The sequence below is a fragment of the Mustela nigripes genome, chromosome 7 (assembly GCF_022355385.1).
Source record: "Mustela nigripes isolate SB6536 chromosome 7, MUSNIG.SB6536, whole genome shotgun sequence".
Taxonomy (NCBI): Eukaryota; Metazoa; Chordata; class Mammalia; order Carnivora; family Mustelidae; genus Mustela; species Mustela nigripes.
In genome coordinates, this window is record NC_081563.1 from 13,229,678 (window position 1) to 13,252,214 (window position 22,537).

Below are 22,537 nucleotides of genomic sequence, written 5' to 3' on the forward strand. Positions count from 1 at the left end.
TCATAGAGAAAGGATTCAAGTCCTCATTTTGTCATTAACTGTGGGATCTTGGACAGGTAGGTATGATCTTTGATGTTGTATCCTTGGAGCATGGTCAGACAAAGTGAAGCAAAGCCCATAAAATCAACTAGTACGCTCTCTGACACCAAATCAACAGTCCACAGATACTAGCTATTTTTCTTATTTGACTTTCCCAGGTAAGGTTTTGCACCAGAAACTGGGAACAGACCCTGCCTGGCTCAGGCAGCCAACAGTGTTATCATTTAGCATCTACATTTACCATTGAGGCCACTCTTAGATATTGGATACTTTCCTATTTTTTTTTATATCATATAATCTAACCCTTACATTAAACCTCAAATATTAAAATTTTAATTTAATATTATTTTTATCTTACAAACAGAAGATCAGAAATACTACTAAATGTTATCAAATGTGACATGCCACTAGTCGTAAGGTATGCCATTTTTTACTTACCATCACAAAAGGAAATTAAAAACTTTTGTAATTATAACTGTAAGACTCCACCAGTTGCAAGACACATTGGAATTTCAGAGATTTTTAAAATGGGGGGGGAGGTGTTCCTTTAAAACCAATGAACTATAGTAAGGAACTTGCCTGACCTCACGCAGAGTTGGTGGCAGAACCAGAATTTTAGTGCCAGGAACACCAGTGACTTACAGTGTTTTTCTCTAAGTCAGTGCTTGTTCACCCTTATCAGCCACTCTCCACACCCAGCAGGTCTTGGAGCAGCTCTGCCCTCCTCTGGAAGCCCTGCTCTGCTGGTCCTGGGGAAGCCTTTTATGGTCCTCCAACCTGCACCACGGCTCACTTCAGGACGCTCCTGCTCTGAGCTCCTTGAACATGGAAAGGCAGACACATAGGAGTCTGGCTCACTAGTGCCAGTGGCTGGGCATTTCAGAGGTGAGTAGGAGGCAGAAGCTGCAGAGCACATCATCGGTGCTGCCTAAAGTCCTTGCGGGGGGAGACAGGGAGTGTTCAACAAATGATTTCAGTATTGCATCACTGCTATCATCTCCCAAGCCTGCAATTAGATTGGACTGTGATGAGAGTGGGGTTTTGGCACTATGGGATCACCCTACTCGGGAAGACACAGGCCTGTCTTTCTCTTTTGAATATCTGGGACTGTAAGTACTCTTAAATTCAATGTGACTCTAAGTATTCCAACACTTTGACTTTTGTGCTTCAAGGAAATAAGCTGCTTCTGCCTCCTCATTGATTCTGATAAGATGGTGAGAAGAGTATTAGAACTTGGACTGCAAGTTCCAAAATAAGATGTCTAAGATAAAGAAATTGAAAGCTTTATTCATATAAAAATGTCAATACAGAAACAGGTCATTTGCTTGCATTTCATCTCACTCAAATTTTACTAAAATTGAAATGTGAGTATGAAATTATACTGCCTTTCAGAAAAAATATAGTTAGATTAAAACTGACTTCCTGTTCTACCACTAACCAACCATTGCCTTGGCAAGTCAGTTCTTGCTAAGCCTCAGTCTCACTATCTATCATCCAGAGAGTTGAATTAGATACTCTTTCTAATCCTTCTTGGCCCTGACATTCTGATTCTCTGACATGCTTCTCCTTACTGGGTTGAGCACCAATATTATCGATTGCGTTTGTTTCTGTCCACATAAACAGAAATGCCCTGGGGATCACAACACTTTTACACCTTTCATAGTATCACTGGAATCCTGAAATAGCCCATGATCTCTTTTGAAGCAATGTGCCTTAACGTTTGCTTCAGAGAACCTGGTGAACTGAATTTTTCCTAGATGACCACAAGAGCATTCTCCGTCTGTGCCTACGCAGCCTTGACAAGGATTCTGATCCAGCAGCATAAGAACTGTAGACTAAATCCTCACCATGGCACTCTGAACCAGGTTGGACCTCTGGAGGCAGTAAGACACCTTCCCAGGGGCTTCATGCAAAGTTAGACCATGTCCCCAATGTTCATCTTGCCTCGGGGATCCCGTCACACCTTTGCACGCAGTTCTATCCTGGTGTGTTTGGTTGTCGGTTTGCACATTGTTTTCCCCAAATAGGTGTCAGATACTTGTACGTTCAGAATGTGCCTGATGTATCTGGAGCCACAGAATCTGACATGGCGCCTGGCACTTCAGTGTACAATTGAGTCATGACCTAAACATGCGATTTCCTTTGCATGGATGAGGGGAAGGGGCTTCCTCACGGCAGGTATCATGGGAACACTGCTGTGAGGAGAGAGAAGAAATCTCAGAAGCAATTCCTAGATTATTTTCTACCTTGCTTCTGCCTGTTTTTGGGTCATGTGTGTGTGTGTGAATTTGACTGTGAGGTTTACCTTGCATTTGTGCTTCCAGGATGCCATGAGTGCATGTAATCCGCTTCTCTAGAATTAGTTACCCAGACTGGTGTTTATGTTGTAGCTCAGAACTGGCCTTTTGTTTTACAAAGTATTGACATCATGCTTCCCTGCAAGGAATTATCACTCTCTTTGAGGAGTTGTAGCAAAGGTCTTTTTTTTTTTTTTTCCTAATAGCCTTGGATCTTCCTTTACCTCCTTTCAATTGGCTTCTCAAGCAATGCTTAAGTTATCCCACCATCTCCTTCTTTGACCTCTGCTTGCCTTTGTTTAATTTTTCCCTTAGATTTTCTCTGAGGATAAGGAATCCCCTTGTTTTATCATCAACTTCTTTAAAAGATCTTTTTTGATTAACTTGGTTATTTTAATATCTGAGTCATCTTGGCAATTCATCGTTTATCCATGCTGCAAGTTCTTCTGATTTATTACTAGCCTCCATCAAACACATTTTCCCTTGCTCCCCACCTCCAGATTAATCCAAACTCATCTGTGAAGCTTGTTACCAGAGAGTCGGGTCATTCTTATTTACTTGCTCCCTTTGGGGGCTGTAGGCATTAAGCTCTGGTACCCTGCCAACCTCCCCCAGAGTAGCTGGTCAACCTGCTTTAGCCTTCCTCAGATGCTGGCACTGGCAGGTGAGGGAAATATGAAGAGTGGAAACAGTGAGACTTTTGGGTAGCGTGCAGATTCTCCAAGGTCAAGATTGAGGGCAAGTCTCGTGGTCAGAGATATACCTCAGGCTATTGGATGCAAAGCCTGTATTATGCCAGCATCTGTCCTGTTCTGTGAGCACACCCCGTCCACAGCCATAACATATAAAAATCATCAGCCCTTTTGATCCAAGAACTGCATCAAATCATTTTGACCCTTTAAGGAAGATATGTAACCTGGGCCAAGTGGAGCCAGATGACTTTTTTTTATTACCAGAGCATAAAGCAATATTAAATGATTTCATGAGTTGTAGCCAGAACATCTGTTATTAAACATTAGAAATCTGATTTATTCAATTATAACAAATTGGCACTCAGCCCTCTCTAAAGTAATGCCTTGCCCTTGGGGCAAGAGAGTGTTGTTTGTCAGTTTTCTTTGTGAACATACCATCTTTCCACATGTCATACAACAACTCCTCTTTTCTTTGAGAGATGATGGCCCAACCGAGGACAAGAACTTCCCTGGGCAGAGGGGTGCTAGGGGTGTGTAACATGGTCTGTTGTTTCAAGCACCAATGCACTGGATCTAGAACCATCACACCCCCGAAGGCTCCCAGGTTGTCATATGCGGGAAGGGAGCACAGAGGAGACACTCATATGTACAACTTCAAAGGCTATAAAACTGATGCACAGAATTGTAAAGCAGCTGGGTCCTGTGTCAGTGGCTAACTCCTCTAAATTGGCCCAGTTTTTCCTTTAGCTGCTACTTCTGCAGCCTTATGGGGCACATTGTTTTATTCCATTTGAAGCCATCCCCAGACTTCAGGGAAAATTCTGCTCTCGAGTCCTTCATTTATCACAGATAATATAATATTTGTGGGTATCCGGTCCTTTGGGACATGAGGCTTTTGCATTGATCAGAGTAACGAATGGAGATCATGGCATTCTGTTGGTGGGATGGCAGACTTTAGTGACCAGGTAAGTGTGTGTTGGTGGGCACTGGGATGGGCACAAGAGGTAAAAGGAGAAAACCTCTGGGAATATAGAGGCTTTCCCAAGTTTTCCAAACTAATCCAAAGTTAGCCATTCATTTTATGGTTCATTTACACATCACTCAGTAATCAGTTTTGAGATATTTACCTGTGCTAGTCACTGTGTTAGGTATTGGGAAATGGGCAATAAAAAGTTAAAGAAGAGTTGATCCATTTACTCAAGAAGTCCACAGCCCGATAAGGAAAGTACGATGTTGGCACAAACTGAAGGAGAAAGTTATGAGTCATGGGAGAGTCACAGATAAAGGATTGGGGGAAGTTAAAGGGGAAAGAAAGAATACTGGCATGTTCCAGGAAGGGTTTCATGAGGGATGTGGAATTTGGGCTGGGCCTCAAGGCAGGATAGGGTGCTGAAAGAGAGAAAGGAGAGACAGTAGTTCTTGTAAAAAGAACTTGTGGCTTGAAACAAGGCGTGGGTATAGGGAAGCATGGAGTCATGCTCGAGTATTGGCCAATACTTGGCTCCCTGAAACCCACAGTCCATATATAGGGCTAATGGGAGACAAAGGGGGAGAACAGACTGACACCCTATCTTGAAGGTCTTTACGTGCCTTGGCAAAGGCACATTCAACAGGCTGCAGTGTTCCGAGAGTGCAAATAGCACTTGTAATTCAGGAAGATTAATCTAAGACCATGAATAAATTTCTGTAGGGACACCTGAAAAAAATGCAGCTGAGAGAGAATAAAAACTTGCACTGGAATAGTTGTGCTGGAGATGAGGAGAGGCATAGAGACGTGCCCCAGAGGTACTGGGATGTGTGCAGCAGCTATGTGTTGTTAGAAAAGGAGTGTGGCTTTTGGATTCAGACGGACTCTGGCATGACCTTCCCCTTTTTCTCACTCGGAACTAGCTGGAGGAAGCCACAGCTTCTCCAGGCCCCCTGGTCTTCCTCCCCAGCAATGTCCATTCCTATGTGTTATTGAAGGCTCATCTAATCCCTCCTGGTTTGTGGTGAGGCTCAGGTGAGACAACAGATGTGGGGACACTTCCTCAAGTCTGGAAAAAAACAAAACAAACAAAGAAAAAAAAAAAAAAAACAAAAAACACCAGAAGTCTATTGTGGTTATTTAAGTTACTACCTGGATTTGTGGGATGAATACAAGTGAAGGGTCTCAGATGAAGCTTGGGTTTTATACCAAGATGACTCTGAAGGTCGAGAGTCATGTGCTGGAAAATGAAGAAAAAGGAGGTCCCCACTTACCTGGGGCTTAACATAACCCCCAGTGGGATAAATAAGACACTGTTAACTTGAAACCACTGAAGATGTTTTATAATGTAGCCGCTAAGAAATTCTGTCTAAAAATTCCAAGGAAGCTCAAAACCAAAAAGGAAAAATATGGATACATTGGGCTGCATTAGAAATTGCAACTTCTTCTTATTTATTTATTTATTTATTTTTAGATCTATTTGTTTGTTTGAGAGAGAGTCAGGGGCAGGAGCAGAGGAAGAGAGAATCCTCAAGCTCACTCCCCACTGAACACTGGCCCCTCAAAGGACTCAATCCCAGATACCCGGGATCGTGACCTGAACCTCATGGGAGGCTTGGTGGCTCAGTGAAATGTCCAACTCTTTGATTTTAGTTCAGGTTATGATCTCAAAGTTGTGATACGGAGTCCCACATCGGAGTGGCCGTGGAGCCACTTAAGATTCTCTCTCTCCTTCTAAAAATAAAGAAAAAAGAAATTACAACTTTTACTTAACAAAAAGTAATGAAGAAAATTGGAAGGAAAATAGCCAACAGGAAGTGTCTGGCATGGATGGATTTCTGAACACCTAAAGAGTTTTACACAACAGTTAAAAACACAAATGACTGGCCAGATAGAAAAAGCAGCAAAGAAGATAAATGAATAATTTATACAAGGAGAAATACAAAGGATCAACATACAAAAGAAAACCAATTATTTCCTAATCAAAGATATTCAAATAAAGGAATCTTTTTACCTGCTAGTTTGGTGATTCAATTAAAAAGATTGAGATTAATGTTTTTAATGAAGGGTTGAGAAATGATTACTATTGTGCATTATTGGAGGGGGATGAAATAGAAAATATAGCAGTCTTTGTGGTGTTCAGTTTGATAATTCCTCTAAGTGGGTGTGAGTGATATATCCTTTCAGTTACCAGACTCACATCTGGGACTTTACATGAAGAAAATAGATATATAAATATGAAAATATAAATAAATAAAGATGTTTCATGCATTGTTCAAATTGGCAAAAAAAATATATATGATAAATTAGGTAAATAAACTGTGATATACCTAAAATTTTCTTTAGCTACTAAATCAAATCTAATGACATGGATCTTTATTTATTTAAATGTAAATTTAAATCTATTAATCAGATTTATTATTTATTATTTATTTATTAAAATCCATGCACATATTATTGAGTGAAGATTCATAGTGCTACCCCACTTATTTATAATATTATATATACATAAATACACTTGAATATACATATGCTTGTTTAGGTAATGATACAAGATATATCTAGAGAGATGTTCACCAAAACATCGCCAGTGTTATTCTCTGGACCAAAATATTTCTAGTACATTTTTCTGTGTCGTTTCAATGTTTAAATTTCTAAAGCATTCTTTTCCCAAAACAACCACATTTTAAAATAAAATACATTAAATAAATTAAGAGAAGGACCCAAAGAGGGACAGAGCAAAGAAAAGAAGGAGGTGGAAGTAGGAAGAGAAGGATGGGGAGAGGAAGGTGCATTAAAATGTACCCATGGGGTTTTAATTTATGGAGATGACTAGATGCCTATACAGAGAGACTGATGGCATTGAAAGAAAAGCTTATTATATACAGTTTTCAAGACAAGGGGCGCACCATGCAACACAAGGCCACACAAGGAAACACCAACTTTTTCCTAGAGGCAGATGAAGCAGTGAGGAGAAACCATGATCCAGAGCCTTTCCTGAGCTTTCTGAGAGCAAGGCAAGGCAGGGCATGGGAAGCAGTTCCTAACTGGCTTATTGGACTAATGTCTGCGGACTCTGGGATGTAGAAGCAGTCTCTAGCTACCTATTACCCAGCCTGAAGTTGATTCAGGGCAGGGGAAATGCTGGCTTGCTACATGTTAGCTCCATGAAGGAGGTGGCTGGGGGATGCATGTGAAAAGTGTGTTCGCAGGTGAGTTGTTTATTAGCTCTAAGAATTAACTAGTGCTGGAAGGGCAGTCTCTCCCTGGCCAGCTAGCCACCCTCTACACACACCTAATGTCGCAACATTATAAAATTTCAAACATAATGAACATAGAAAGGAGTGACTGAAGAAAGGGAGAGAGGAAATAGTTGGTGGGGGGAGGCCCTGAGAAGGGGGCAGTGATGGATTCTGAGGGTAATTGGGGGAGTGGGATCTTGCGGTGGTCTGATAGAAAGGCAGAGCTTCTTCCAAGGATGAAGAGAAGAAGATGTGAGAAGCTACACCAAAATCTTCTATATAGAGAGGCAAAAGGAACCCGCTTTCAGATGGCCTTGATCTTAGTAAAAAAAAAAAAAAAAAAAAAAGTGTAGTCTAAGCTATTTCTGGAAAATGACCTGGATAGAGTCTGGAAAAGAATTAGAACAAAACTGAGGTGGTTTAAATCAGTTGTTGCAGAAAGTTGAGCACGAGGTGTTCTAGGTGTAAATAAAAGAGCTTCCATTAGGTCCATAGAAAGTTATTTTCACACACACACACACACACACACACACCCAATGAGTTTGCCTCAGGGTGAAGCTTGGATGTTTGCTCATTATGGAATAGATTTCTAGACTTTTAGCCTTACTCTTAAACCTCAATTCCTTGAATAAAACAGTTTCTGCATCAGGGATTAGCTTCCGTGCCAAGACGATACTAGAACCCATGTTGGATGCCATACTGTCCACCATGGTGGTGGCTCTTAAGTCATCGTTAGTTGGATCACCCACCCTTCTATGTGCCAACTCCTGCCCCATACACACGCAGCATAAAAAATGGTTAATAAAAACCCACCTCACAATTCCTGACATGACAGAAGAGAAGGATAAAAACAAACACGTTGTCTTATTCCTTTCCCAACATTTGATGTCCTGAACATTTTCATAGGTCTGTTCATTTAAATTGTGTTCCTTAATGAAGCCAGCCCCCGTATGAGACTCATGCAGGCAGGAAATAAATTTGCTAATCAATGAATGAATGATTCCATCCTTTATTTCAATAGAGTTTTGTTATGTGCAGTACAATAGAGAAGATGACCTAATTATCACTTCTTTCTCTCTTCATGCTTGGTTTAGTAACTGATGTCTCCAAATGCTTGAGTGAGGGCAGATGAAGGAGAGAAACATGAAACAGCCCCCAGATGTCAACTGATTGCACATGACAGTGCCTGGCTGTGTGAAGCGATAAATATATTCTGCCGACATCAGGCTGAGCAAAGCCAATGTGGACACATATTCAGAAAAACAACAAGCCAACGTGGTCATTTCTCTGGGCCTTGTCTTCGTTTTTTCCAACCCAACTGCATTTTTTACTCCTGATTTGGAGGCTATTTACAGTATATCCCAGGGAGCTAGCCCGCAGTGTTGATCTACTTTCTTTTGGAAATATTAGACTTTGTCTCCTGAGGGAGTCAGAAGGATTGTTTGTTAGTTTAAAAATAAGTCATACATTTGATCGTGATTGTGCAAGTCTCTCTCCTCCTCCATGAAGTGTCCATCTCAGGGATGGTGGAACGGAAGATGTCCACAGGGAGACCAGAGGCAAGACAGTTGTGTATGGGGCATGATGTCTCTTATCTGGAGATGAAAGAGCCAAGAAAAGAAACATAACACTTTTTACCAAGAAATGAACTCAAAAGGGAAAAGAATTCCCTATTAGTAGGAGGGGATTAATACCTAAGCCAACTTTTCTCATAGCTTCTCCAGCGGATTCTTTGAAATAAAAAAGCAGGAGAAGTGAGCAGTAGTTGTACGATACCTACAGAGATCCAAAACAGAGATTTTGAAAGTTGCTGCCCAGCTGAATACCTGTCACATTCTGTGTCATGTCATCCAGACACTGGCTTGGACCATCACTCTGATTGTATGAACATTTCATTTTGAATCATACAGATAATTCCTGTGTTTTGTTTTGTGTTTGTTTGTTTGTTTCTGAACTATACATTCTCTTTCTGTATAATCTTCTTTGAGCTCATAGCCTAACACCACATGTTGGATGATAAAATCTAACTTGTAAACTGTAGACTCATATCCTTTCTGAGCTCTGATCATGTCTACAAAGGCAGTCCTGATTGTCTCAGAGACCTCTTAAGTTTGTTCCCCAAACCAAACCCATCCTGTCGTCCCAAAACCAGTGTCTCCGTCATCCTGATATCTTAGTAAATTGTTCCCTATGCCTAATCTTTCAAAGGCAAAAGAATACCTGTACCATTAACCAGAGTTGTGGTCCCAGAGGCTTGATCATATCAGGTCTCTTAGGGGAAAAAAAAAAAAAAAAAAGAAATAACACATCTGAACTTAGAATGAAGTCACAAGCTGTGCAGATTGTCTTTATTATCTCATTTGCATCTCCAGGGCATTCAATGCCTTTGGCTGCTGCCTCTTTCTTGGACTGCCTCCTTCATTCCTGTAACTTCCTACTCCTTCATCCATTCTCTTTGTGAGTTTCTTGTTTTGGCTCTTCTGCCTACTTCTCTGTAGTGATATTATTCCCTACTAAAGATATTAGGTAATCTCTTTTATCATTCTATATTAGAGTACTTAAAAAAAAAAAAACACACCCTGAGGGCTTCCTATTCAGTAGATTCAGGATCTGTGTTTTCAAGAAGTTCTCCAGGTAATTCTAAGTGATTTGTATAACATCCTTTTATATATAATTTGCAAGGTAAACAAATGCAGGGTGGTGCTATCTTTAGAGACAGAATGTGTATTATGGCTATAACCTGTATTTCTCCTTGTGGGGCCAAGTGGCTGAGACTGGCTAGATGGTCACCAAACCTATTTCTTCTCCTTCCAAGATATTCGGCTCCCTTGCAGTTCCTTGAGGTCATGCGTCTGAATTCTGGCTTGTGAATAGAAGTTAATATGCCCATAAAACCCTTCCATTTGTACTTCTCCATGCTCATTTCCTCTTCCAGTTGTCTGACTCAATAGCCATGGAAAACTTGAAAGTTTTGAATTGAAAGTGACCCAGGCTCTGTTATTCTGAGTCATTGACGTACTGTGTGGAAGAGGGTTTCCCTACTGACCTGTTCACTTCTCCTGGTACTGGGAGATAACCAAGAAGAAAACTTATACTGTGTTAAGCCATTGGCACTTAGGGGATATTTGTTATAACACTTGACACATTACTAACTAATACAGTTAGTTAAAAGGTAATGCTGAATTAGCCATTCCCATGGTGTATCTCAGGAACACCTAGGTACTCTTTGGTTTTCTATGCCTCATGGCTTCCTAGTTACTGTAACATTGCCTAGCTGATAGGTTCTTAACTTTTCTTGTGTGATAGATACATTTGGCAGCCTGGTGAATCCTATGGATAGATTTCAGAAGAAAATATTTTTTAATGCTTTAAAATATTAATGCAGTGCTACAAAAGAAACTCGTTGATTGGAATCATTGCTATACCATTAAAAAAATGATGGGTGCCTGGGTGGCTGTCAGTTGAGTATTCAAGTCTTGGTTTCAGCTCACTTCATGATCTCAGGGTCATGAGATTGAGCCCCAAGTGGAGTTCCACAGCCGGTGGAGAGTCTGCTTGAGATTCTCTCCCTCTGCCCCCACCTTGCATGTGTTATCTCTAAAAATAAATAAATAAATACATCCTTAAAAAATAAATAAAATGAACTCCCTTTCAAGAAAATTTTTTTTTTATTGTGTTCAGTTAGCCAACATATAGTATATCACTAGTTTTTGGTGCATCATTCAATGATTCATTAGTTGTGTGTAACATCCAGTGCTCATCTGACAGCTACCCAGTGATAGGCAAAAATAATTAAAATTTATGGTACTGTTAAGAACATGTTAGAGAGCAAAATAAAATATTAAACACATAAGCAAGCTAGAAGGGGAGTTTTTACAGAACCATCAATATGTGTAGTTTGGCTAGTGTCACTTGCTTGAATAAGAATATTGAACTGTGGGGTGGTCTTTGTCAAGGCAACACACATGTCATATTTAGTCAATGTTGATTTTTTTGTTTGTTTTATTTTGATGGTTACAAGTGTAGAAATCCCAATTCACAGAGATATATTGAGGCATTTGAAATGAAAACTTCCATAGATGGTATTTAAAGGCCAGGAGAGTCTTCTCTTAAGGAATACCAGAACTCTCCAAGGACTTTTGAGTTAGACTCTGATGTAGTGAGATTTCACTTTTGCGATCAATGAGCTCATATTTGGCTAGATCAACATCTTTGATACAGTTTGTATCCGAAACTGTTCAGTAACACATAATGAAAATGACTCATCCTTTTCCACATATTGATCAACAAACAATTGTAGAGAGAGAATGTATTGCAGATGTCTGGGCAACTAGTAGTTGGTGGCTGAATGATACCTGGATTGGGGTTACCCGAAAGCAATCTGGCAACATTCTCCAGGAAACTGATCATGTGAGATCTTGGGTCTAAGAGCTCCAACAGTTTTAAAGAATTTTGATTTTTTTTTCTCCCCTCAAACAAGTTTAAGAATCCACTGAATTCTGCCCATGGATCTCTTTGGGAGAGGTATGGGCCCCAGGTACAAACCCCCAGTCCAGCCCTTTGAGTTAATATTGTGTAGATACAGAAATCTTCCTTCTTGCCAAAGGGTGTTCATGTGGTCATGGCCTTTTGTGAGTAAGCATATGTCCTGAAATGAGACATAGTTCACTCTTCCTTTTCTTCCACTCAGTTGACACCTTCTCTATTTTTCCTTGCCCTTTCTTGTGGCTAGAAACCCTCACCAAAGGGATAGATTTCCAGAACCCAGGCTGTAAGCCAGGCCACACACACTACAGTGTTCAGTGGTGGCACTGGGAAAGCATCTTTAATTTTCTATCTTATTTTTTCCCTGAAAACTGCCCTGTTTTCTCATAGTTTTATATGAGTGCCATATAAAATATAAAGGGAAATATATAAAAGTGAGATGGAAGTAACCTTTATAGATACAAAAATACAAATAAGCACATGTGTTCACTGTGTTTAACTTTCCTTTGTTCAGATAATTCTCTTAAGCATTAGGTTTAGCACACACACATGCACACACACATGCAGTAAGAAAGAGAGAGAGGAGGGAGAGAGAGAAATCGGCATTATCAGTGAATCAGATTTCTCATCGAAGACATCCCCTAGAGGAGTAGAACTGAGTCCTAGCATCTGTGAATTTCTGCTACCTGGCTCGATGAATGACACAGGTACATAAACAGGTAAATAAATGTCTGTTAAAGTGAGCTAAAGCCTGCTAGCTTAGGGATGGTTTGTAACTATCTTGGATAGACAATTATCTTAAATAACTAGCACAGTCTGTTTTTGTTTTTTAATTTAAATTCAATTAACTAATATATAGTAAATTCTTAGTTTCAGATGTAGAGTTCAGTTATACCTCGGTTGGATATAATACCCAATAGCACTATCTGTTTTCAGCCAAAGTGGGTTTATTTGAACGTAATATAGTTTTTCAGGAATCCTATAATCTTGAGAGAGTTACTTAAACTCTCCTTAGCTCACTTACCAAGTTGGTAAAACAAGGATAATAATGCCTACCCCTTAGAAATACAGGATTAAATGAGTTAGCACAAGATAAGAGCTTCGAGAATAATACTTGGCACATAGTAGGCACTCTGTGTGAGCTATTGTAATTATTGCTAGATGTAGCAGTATTCATGGTAGCAATTTCGTCACTATAAGAAGTGCCAGGGAGTATTGAAATGCTCAGAATTTAATGTTCTGCTACAAACTCTAGATCTTACTGCTTATTCAGCTCTTGTATCTGCATTTAAGTCTTCATTGTCCTTCACGTCATTGCCAGCCAGTTAGCTGTCACCCTGAGTCACTCAAAAACTCCCTACCCCTAAAGATCCCCTCTAAATTGCACTTTGTAATTGACTATGAACTTGGAATCAAGATAGCACAAGACTATTTGGATTGTGTGCAAAATAGTATTAAATAGATGGGTCTGTGTGCATCTCATAAATGCTTCTGTTTACCTGATTGACTTCTATGATAACTATATCTAGAGATCCAGAAGGATTCATTCTTTGGTAAATGGATGTGTCCACCTCCTAAGTCAGGTACTGCTGTATGCTTTCCTGTGTACTGGCATCACCTTCATTTTCTTTCCTTTATCCTAATCATCTCATCCATCCTCACCCCTGGTTATAGGCAATAAATTCTCTCAAAGCACCACCAGGTCATGAATGGAAAACAGTAAACTGGGTGAATTTCAGGGTCAGTGGCTACTAAAATGTTGTATGATTTATGTACATGACCAACTCTAGGCCTCACATATATTTAAAGATGAGCAGGATTGTCTAGACACCACAAAGGTATTTCTTCTCATGCCTTAGATTCCAACTTTAAAAAAATGATTATATTTCTTCTTGTCAACACACTGACATGCCTGGTGTGACTGCGGGTTCCTGCTGGTGGGCAGAGGCCGAGATGTGCATTGGCCACTTGGTGGATGTGCCTTCAGCTCCTGTTTCCGTGGAGGAGCAAATACCAGAATTTTGAGCTCTGTAGGTGGTTGTGTCATTCTTGATGTATTTCTTGCTGTCTAACCAGTTGGTAATATAAAGTTTATAAATCTAATCCTCTAGTGGAGACAAGTTGGATGGGAGATTTTGTGTTTAGGAAGAATGTACCTATGGGGCTTTTAAACTGAACAATATTGAGTTGTTTGTGTCACTGTTTTATGGTTCTGGATCATCCATTCTAGCTGGACAAGATTTCAGGATTTATGGTACCATCAGGCTAAAGACTGGTGTATTTTTAACATGCTCATGTATCACCTTGCCGCCGAGGGAGACTTACCATGGCTCCTACTGCTTTGGCTGGACCAGTTTTCCTTCTGGCTTCTTGATCAGGTCTCTGTCTTGGGAATGAAAGCCTTCCCAGGATAAAGCTTAGCCTTCTCAATGCACGTCAATGGAATGGCCAAACAAGAAGCAGATTCCAAAGCAATGGGAGCACCTGCTTTGGGAAAGTAGGGTACGGTGGGAAGTTCAAGTACCCAGGAGTGGAACATGTTGACTTCCGCTCTCAGCTCCATTATTGAGCTAGCCATGTGATTCGCCTTCAGCAGGTGCCAGGATCACTGGCATTAGTGTGGTCACCACGGCTGCGCATGACTCAGATCTTTCTCAGGGAGAAAATCTCCTGTGAGGATTGTGCTCAGCTGATACCCCTGGCTGCCACACTCTCAAGGGCTACCATAGCAGTCCTGCCAAGGCCACACTCTTCTTGGGATGCTGCCAGATAACTGAGCACAGCAGAGATAGAGAGCGTGGCCATCCTGCTTCACACAAGACTGGTCTAATGGGCAGTGAGTTCCTGGGTTCCTTCTTGCCTGGCCAGCCTGCCCAGAGATGCACTGGAGACTGAGCTTCTTCCTGCACAGGCGTCTTCCATCTTCTTTAGAAGTGTCAGACCAGCATCCCACTCTGAAGGAGCCTCTACTTGTTCATGCTTCCTCTCCCCTTTTTCTTCACAGGAAGTGTTCCCCGTAAATCTCTTGCATCCTGACTTCCATTTCGGCATTTGCTTCTCAGAGGACCTGAACTGACAGGCAGTATGTGGGCATGTGCTATTTTTGCCTACACTGTACATTTTACCCTTTCTCATCTAAAACAATCCCCACATAAACCCAACCACCTTAGCAATAACCTGCTCTTCTCCAGCCCCAAACATGAAGTTACAGTAGACTATTAAGCAAATACCCTGCTTTCTTGTTCTTCTGCCCCTGGGCCTGGTGCATGAACCAGGTCAGATTAATTAGTGTCCTCACCTCTGGTATAAGTGATTCAAGTGACAAAATGATGAAAACAATCCTGTCATGGGCTCCCCCGCAGATGACGCACGGACACCTAGGGAATTTCTCTCCTCCCTATTAGAGATGAGCTAAGGGTGTGAACAGGAAGTCTAACAATAATACAACTCACTACAGAAAGGAGACTAAACAAGGAATCCAATGGTCAGGGAAGAGTAGAGGCAACAGCCTCGAGGTCCAGAGTCTCGAGTCTGGAGACGTTGAGAGCCATCCTCCTTCCTGTCGTCTTCCCTTTGGTCTGAAACCGACTTCCGAATTCTTCTATTCTCTTCTAATTTTTTTTAACTTAAGTTGGTTGAATTGGGTTCTGTCGCTTATACTTCTAGTTTTCCATAACAGAATCAGTTGCTTGTAAACTAAATCTATAAACTAGTTCTATACATGGAGGGTGATCCTGCCATGGGAATAGAATAAAATGTGGAATCATAGAAAATTTCTGCCAGCGTGTCGAATGGAACAGTCCACTGATAGATCATTTTAAATGATACTGTAGAAACATAAGAAAATGAGAGAAAAAGGAAATTCCAGGATCAGGAAAAAGGGTATAATTTTCAAAAAGTTATGATAGTACACATGGTAAGCACCCAAAATATTTATTTTTGTTGAATGAATCTAAGAAAAGAAGAATACTTGGCTCACCTATAAATTTGATTTTTTAGGTTATCTGTGCCTCTTAATGGAGACTCAGGTGCCTGAGATTGACATCCCTTCGGAGACTATGATTCATATTCTGCGTCCAAATCAGTATTCACCAGCTGGAGTGGGACTGTGGAGAGAAAGGTGATGAGCAAAGGGGCCTGGAGGTATTCAGGGTCAGTGGCAAGGGAAAGAGGAGTGATCACGTGGGAGGTAAAGAGCAGGGCATTTGGAGAAGTTGGAGATCCTGGGCCTTTTCTATTATTTTAGTGAAAGGATCCTCTACTCAGGACCAGTCAGAGACCCATGGCTTCTCCAGGAAGATCAATTTTCTGGATCCCCACCAAACCAGTATTCTTTCAATATTTGTTCAGCACTTACTTAGTGGGGAGTGAATTAGTATTAGCAGGGAATTTTGTTGCTATTTATCGTTACCATCCCAGACTGCTTCCAGGTTTGACAAACTAAATTTAATGTACACGTGATCGAGATGTTAGGAGTCCCACAGGCAGGGAAATTGGCAGCACGTTCGTAACTTTGTTGGTTTGGCGTATCTAGAGGCAGGAAATATGAGACTAATCTGTGGGTTCATCAGGGTCTGCCCATACAAGCAGTAGTAACTGGAGAGGAGGCTGGAGGAAATATTTCTCAGACTGACTGCTTGAAGACAACCCAGTGCAGAGGGAAGAATAGTCTGGAAAGCATGGGCAGGAGGGCTAGTTCCCTGGTATATATGATATATTTCTCCATCACAGGTCATTCAGCCTTTATCCACTTTACATGGAAATATCTACACAAAACTGTCTTTATTTCTAGTCAGTGAGTAAACAGATATCATGTAACACAACCCTGAACTCACAAATGCTCTAAGTTTGTTTTTTTTTTTTTCTTTTTTTAAGTTTATGGAAGCATTTCACGGAAACATTTGGGTGGGTAACTTACTGTAGTAAGTAACAATCAAGTAGGAAAGAGGAGAACATGATGGAAAGACCTGCGAATGTGGTGATAGAGCCGAGCATGCGTGGCCTGGAAGATCACACGGGTAAAATGGATCCCATAGATTCCACCATGGGCACCAGGAAGGGTGGAGAAGCAGCTCCTCAGAGCCATGGAGTGTCTTCTGGGCCATGACCAAGGGGAGGAGAGCAATCCCTGAGCTAAGCCCATTGGGCATTTCCAGACCCCTTCTTAGAACCCACAGGCTCATTTACCTCATTTACCTGAAGAGTCTGTTTGTCCATATTAGTAGAAACTTGGCTATTTGCTCAGGGAAGTAATATTGTTTTGAGGCAGGTTTGTAAGATGGCATTCACAACAGAACATTTCATCCCATTGCCTTCCCACTGTGTTCCAGACTTAAATTTTTGATGGTCACCTTTGTCGTTCCTGCTTTTGACTTGTCTAGAGTCACCAGGCTCAGACTTGAGACCTCACTTTCCTGTCCCAACACATGTTTTTTATTCCTACTCCCTACTCCCTCTTTGAGACGATCTATCCCTCACAGCCAGTATTGTCCTATCTTTCATGCTCTGGCGACCTAACTCCAAGATTCTTAGCTAACACCAAAACGCTTGTCTTTCTACCTCTCCCCAAAGTGGGGGGGGGCACTTCTTTCTTTCAGAATAAATGCAATCAATAGTCATTAACTGAGCTTTGACTAGTAGCACGTGGTATGTAAAAATAATACAAACAGGGCTCACAGGCCCTTCTCCAAAGGAGCACACATCCTAGTGGGATTCGATGGAGGAACACTGACACAGTCAAGGCAGAAGGAATGCAAGAAGGGGTCAAAGAATCTGACTCAGGAAGCCAAGGGAAATGTTGTGGAAGAGTGGACACCAGGGGCAGTGATCAACAAGTGAAGTTTCAACACATAGGAGACTAGGGAGCGCTGTCCACACTGAAGGACCAGCAGATGCAGAAGCCAGAGGACCGTGACAAAGAACAGGGGCTTAAACCCCACAGGCTGGAGCTAGGGAAGCAGGAACTATACCAGCAGACCTCCCGCTTATTGCTACATGATTTGATGATGGGGCCTGGAGATTGTATGTCTGTTTGCAAACTTTCTCCCCATCTGTCCCTTATAGCAGGAAGCTGTCACCTTCTCCACTACCTGGGGCAAAGACAGGAGCCTAGAAGGTGCTCAGGAAAAGCCTGATCTGTTGAGTGTCTGTTCACCTGCAGAAGAAAAAGCAGCAACAACTTCATCCAGCTAGTATGAGACTACTCTAAGCAATCAGAGTTTTCCTCAAAGGAGGTCCTGGTCTGAGAAGCGAGGAGAGACTGTGTGGTACAAAACTTTGGGAACCAGCCTCATGGCTGCCCTATGTCTGTTGGCCCTTTGACTTGGAGCAAGCTTCTACTTTTCGGTTTACTTTTAGTCTGCGGACACAGAACCAGAGTTTGATTGGTGGAATCACCACAGTTCGCACTGACTCTTCCCAGTTGAATGGTTATTGACTCCGGCAAGCCCAGACCATTTAACATGAATGGAACCTGATTCTTTTTCTTTCTTTTCTTTTTCTTTTTTTTTTTTTTTTTTGCTCAAGTAAGCTCTTGGTCACTTTCATAACCTTTAGGTTGTGTGAACTTTGAGTTTGGAAGGAAACTGTCTTGTCTTTCTTCTCTGGAGAAATGTGCAGTTCTTTGAATAAATTACCAAGGGAGTTTTTACAGACAATTCTATCCTCTAGTTGAAAATGGCCTCTAACTCAGTCAGAAAAAATCCTGATATCTTACATCATCATTTTCGGTCAGTTGATATGTGTCAGCTTAATACTGACACATATTAAGTAATGCATATACGTTGACAAGTGATTGCTTAACTGATGGGCAATGGAGTTGTTCTAGGATTTGCTTTCATTTATCTTCAAAGCCACTCCCTTATTCCAAATGCCCCAGATGCCCACCCCAAGTGCAGCGCCACTTCAGTGTCCTTTGAGGTCCCACTGTCTGTCACCCATGTCCCCTCCATGGAGAGAGAGTAGGGAGACTGTATTCTCTGCTGTTCCCTCTGACTGGAGTGGTGTTTACTTTGTCCCTGCCAAAGAGTTATGTTTCAGTCAGCTGCTTTTCTTCATTTTGGCAAATCCTGCTTGATATTTCTCAATTACAAACTAATGACTCATATTGCAGCATCTTCTGATTTAAAATTAGCACAGCAGATTGGATTTGTTAAATCGAAAAGAGCTGGAAAAGCAAGCTAATCGTTCATAGCAGTGACAATCTCTGTAGCCTGTGGTGCCATTGGCAAACTGAAAGACAGAGGGACCTAGAATAAAAGTGTTTTTAATCCATTTGGAACTTGACAGGTTAGCCTGAGTTGGGTGAGTAATTGTGCTCTAAAGATTCTGTGGGACTGTCATGGCACTTGTCAAAGTAGCTTTCCATTATGTGACAGTAACAGACTAATTCCCCAAATCTCTCGGCTTACACAAGGGTATGTTTCTCTGCTCACATGGCGTGTCCAACATAGTTCAAGGGGGACCTCCAACTGCACAATGGCCCAGGTGGACAGAGACTCCCTTCTCTGGTCTTTGTGACAGTGAAGAAAGAAAGTAGATGATTTCACATGGGCTTTTTACTGCTTCGGCCAAGAAATGACAATTGTTACTTCTGCTTGTATTTCTTTGGTCAGAAGCAGTCTCGTGGTCCATCCTAGCTGAGCAGAGGAGAAATACAATTCCCTGTGAACCTGGAAGTAGAAAAGACCAAATATTGGTCAATACCGACAATGTCAATAACATCTGCCCTCTGGTCATCAAATGACTGCTTTACTTTTGTAAAAAATTTAAAAAAAAAAAAAAAAAAGCCCTTATCCTGCCCCCAGTGAAAAACCCAAAGACTCCTTCATTCAACACAAATCTGCCAACATCCAAGATGTCAGGGGCATGAACAGAAGTTTCTACATTAGGTTTGGGCATTTTTGTCTTCTTGATCCGAAGACTTAGGTTCCAAAAAGGCGATATGCAATCACAGAATAGGGACAGGGTTACCATAATAAATACTACCACACAGAAAGGTAAAGAATGAGAGCACTCACCAGGCACAGAACTGACAATTCTCAAATCCAGTTGGGGAATATGCTGGAGCCCCCTACCCTGAGGAAGGAGAATATTCCTTAATTGGGTTCTGATTCTGCTTTCTGCAGGGGCACACCCTAACTTTCTTCTCTTTGGCCTCTGGATCTACCCTCTGGAAAGGTCTTTTCCATTTTTAGCTTTCTTGGGCACTCTTGACATGGGCACTGGGTGACCCACCCTCTTTGTTAACTTAGTTCTTCCCATCACTTCTGCCTTTAAACTAGTCAACTCTTTCTTGTGCTGTCTTTCCGATAGCACCTTGCCAAATGCTACCATTTTAGACTCACTATTGACATTTTTCTTTTTTGTTTCTTCCCTTAGAGCCATGGTTTCATTAATTCACGTCATAATTGTTAATTATTTTAACATTTCCATGTGGCATGCCATGAATCACCATTTTTTATCCACCTTCAATATCAGTATCATCGGGGCCTCTTCCTACCATCTGGTGTGTAAAACAATGCTGCATATTTGCAGTTTTCTTTTTTATTGATTCTACTTCTTTTGCTAATTTTATAATAACCATATTAGAGTAGATTATGCTGCAATATAATTTGGCCCTATAATCTTAAAAGTTTGATACATGAATGTTTGTTTCTTTGCCCAAGATAAATACCAGTAACTACTCATGAAATGTTATGCAGACTGTTTATCCCAAGGCACATTGTGTTAGTATCCCTGGATTTAGGTGAAAATGAGGAAAAACAAAGCTAACATTTATGTAACACCTCCTATGCTCCAGAAATTGATCAATGTTTACATATGTCAACATACATAACTTACTCAATGTCACTGAATCAGAATTGGAACCCAGTTCTACCTGCTTGCAAGGCTCATGACTTTTATCCTTCTTTTCATTCCTTTAAATTTCCACATTTGCCTTTTTGTAGTGGTTGGCACAGAAGCAATGGTGCCTTAAATAAGTGCTTCTAGAACTTTTATGTGCATACATATCCCCTGAGGAACTAATTAAGGTAAATTCTGATTTCTGGTGATAGGCCAGAGATTCTGTGTTTCCAGTAGGATCTCAGATGATGCCAAAACAGCTGATCTGTGCTCCATTCTTTGAATAGCAAGATTCTAGATCATTTTAGTAATAACCAGGGACAATCTTGTGGGATACCTTTGCGGACATGAATAGCTAGGCAAAGCAATGCAATGTCTTTTCTGATGATCTAGAAAGATATTGTCTCAATCCAATCCCTGTATGTCTATTAGATTCCTGTCACTTGCTACCACAAGTGTTACAAGTAACAATCTCCATTACTTCTCAATAACACAACTTATACTCAACTGGAAGATGTAAATAAGGTCTTTCTAAGAGTTAAAGGACTATCTTCCCCCTTTGCAAAGGGTTAAAGGAAATTAAATGAAGAACAATATGTAATTAAATAGTCTGGCTTACATATCATAACTCCCTCATATTTATTCTGCTATCAATTGTATCTCCTTGATCAGAGTTCATATATCATAGGAAAATAGTCATCCCTCCATCAGACAACCCCAAAGAACCTTCCCAATGCTGGACTCTAATGACATCTCTGGCTTCATCTCCTGCACCAACCCTCTCCTACCTGTACCTCTATTTCATGCACCTGAGGCCTAATTGTCCCTTTCACCTGTAACTCACCACATGTGCTATACACTGCCAAGTTTCAATACCTCAGTTCATTTTGTTCCTTGACAAAGTTCTCTCCTTGACCAAGCTCTAGCTAGGCTCTTCTGAACCCTTTCGGATGAAGCCTTAATCTTGGCTTGTAGGAACTTGAGCAAAACCCTGACGTAGTTTGTAACAGCTCAAGGCCACATGCCTAGCATGACTCTGGCCTCCATTAAAGTGCCTGCTTGCGAAAACTCAAGACTATCAAAAGAATTCACTGTTCCAGCCAATACCCAATGATGTGTCTCCCATATCCCAGCATTTGTGGGAAAGTAGGAGTCTAACTTCAATAAGCAACCAAGCTTTCCTTTCCACTATTTTTTTTTTTAATTCTTCACTTCCCTGACTCTATTGAGCCTCCACTCACCCCTTTCCTTAATCCCTCAGTCTGCCTTTAAAAATTCTGGGTGCTGCTGTGCAGATGGAAGTAGGTTCAGTTCACTCTGGACACTTTTTCCTATTGCAATAGTATGTTACTGATTGAGAGTATTTACTGAGCCCACCTTCACTAGTGTCTGCCTTTGTTTATCCCTGACACCCTCATCCTGGAAATCTTTCTTCACCTCATCTTTTCCCCAACTTTAAGATCTTATAAATACAGCTTAAAAACTCTCACATCAGTTTCCCTAAGTCTCCAGGCTGTGTCTTTCTTTATTACCAGAGGATAGAGATGATACTTTATCTCAGCCCTCACTTATCCCCTGTGTTTCACTAGGGTTTGTTTTGTCTGCTCCAGTGGTCAGTTAGCTTTTGGGGAGTAGGAACTATATGGGATAATCTCAGGATCCAAAGCACAACTCAGCTCTGTCTTTTTGTTGGTAGTGACTAGAAGGCCCACAGGGCGGGGCTCAGTGACAGGAAAATTTTGATACATTTCTGCCTAGCACAGTTAAGTTCCCTCCACCTAAAATATATATATCCAAGCACAACACATATTTCATGATTGCATCCCACCACACCCTCATGTACATATCATATACCAAACACCTGTCATCTATGCGCAGTTAGTCATACACAATGCATAATGCATATGCATACATACTGGTAGAGGAATAAATTTCAATATATTTGAGACTCATTGTCAATAATTATTAACA

The 22,537-nt window shown here is 41.1% G+C and overlaps 1 long non-coding RNA gene across 1 annotated transcript; it reads left to right on the plus strand.

Annotated features, from left to right (window-relative positions):
- Positions 1–1,083: 1,083 nt before the first annotated feature.
- On the plus strand, positions 1,084–18,301 carry LOC132022220 (uncharacterized). Its single transcript, XR_009405547.1, has 3 exons — positions 1,084–1,148; positions 15,722–15,842; positions 17,786–18,301. It is a non-coding gene; the product is annotated as an uncharacterized LOC132022220 (long non-coding RNA).
- Positions 18,302–22,537: the final 4,236 nt, after the last annotated feature.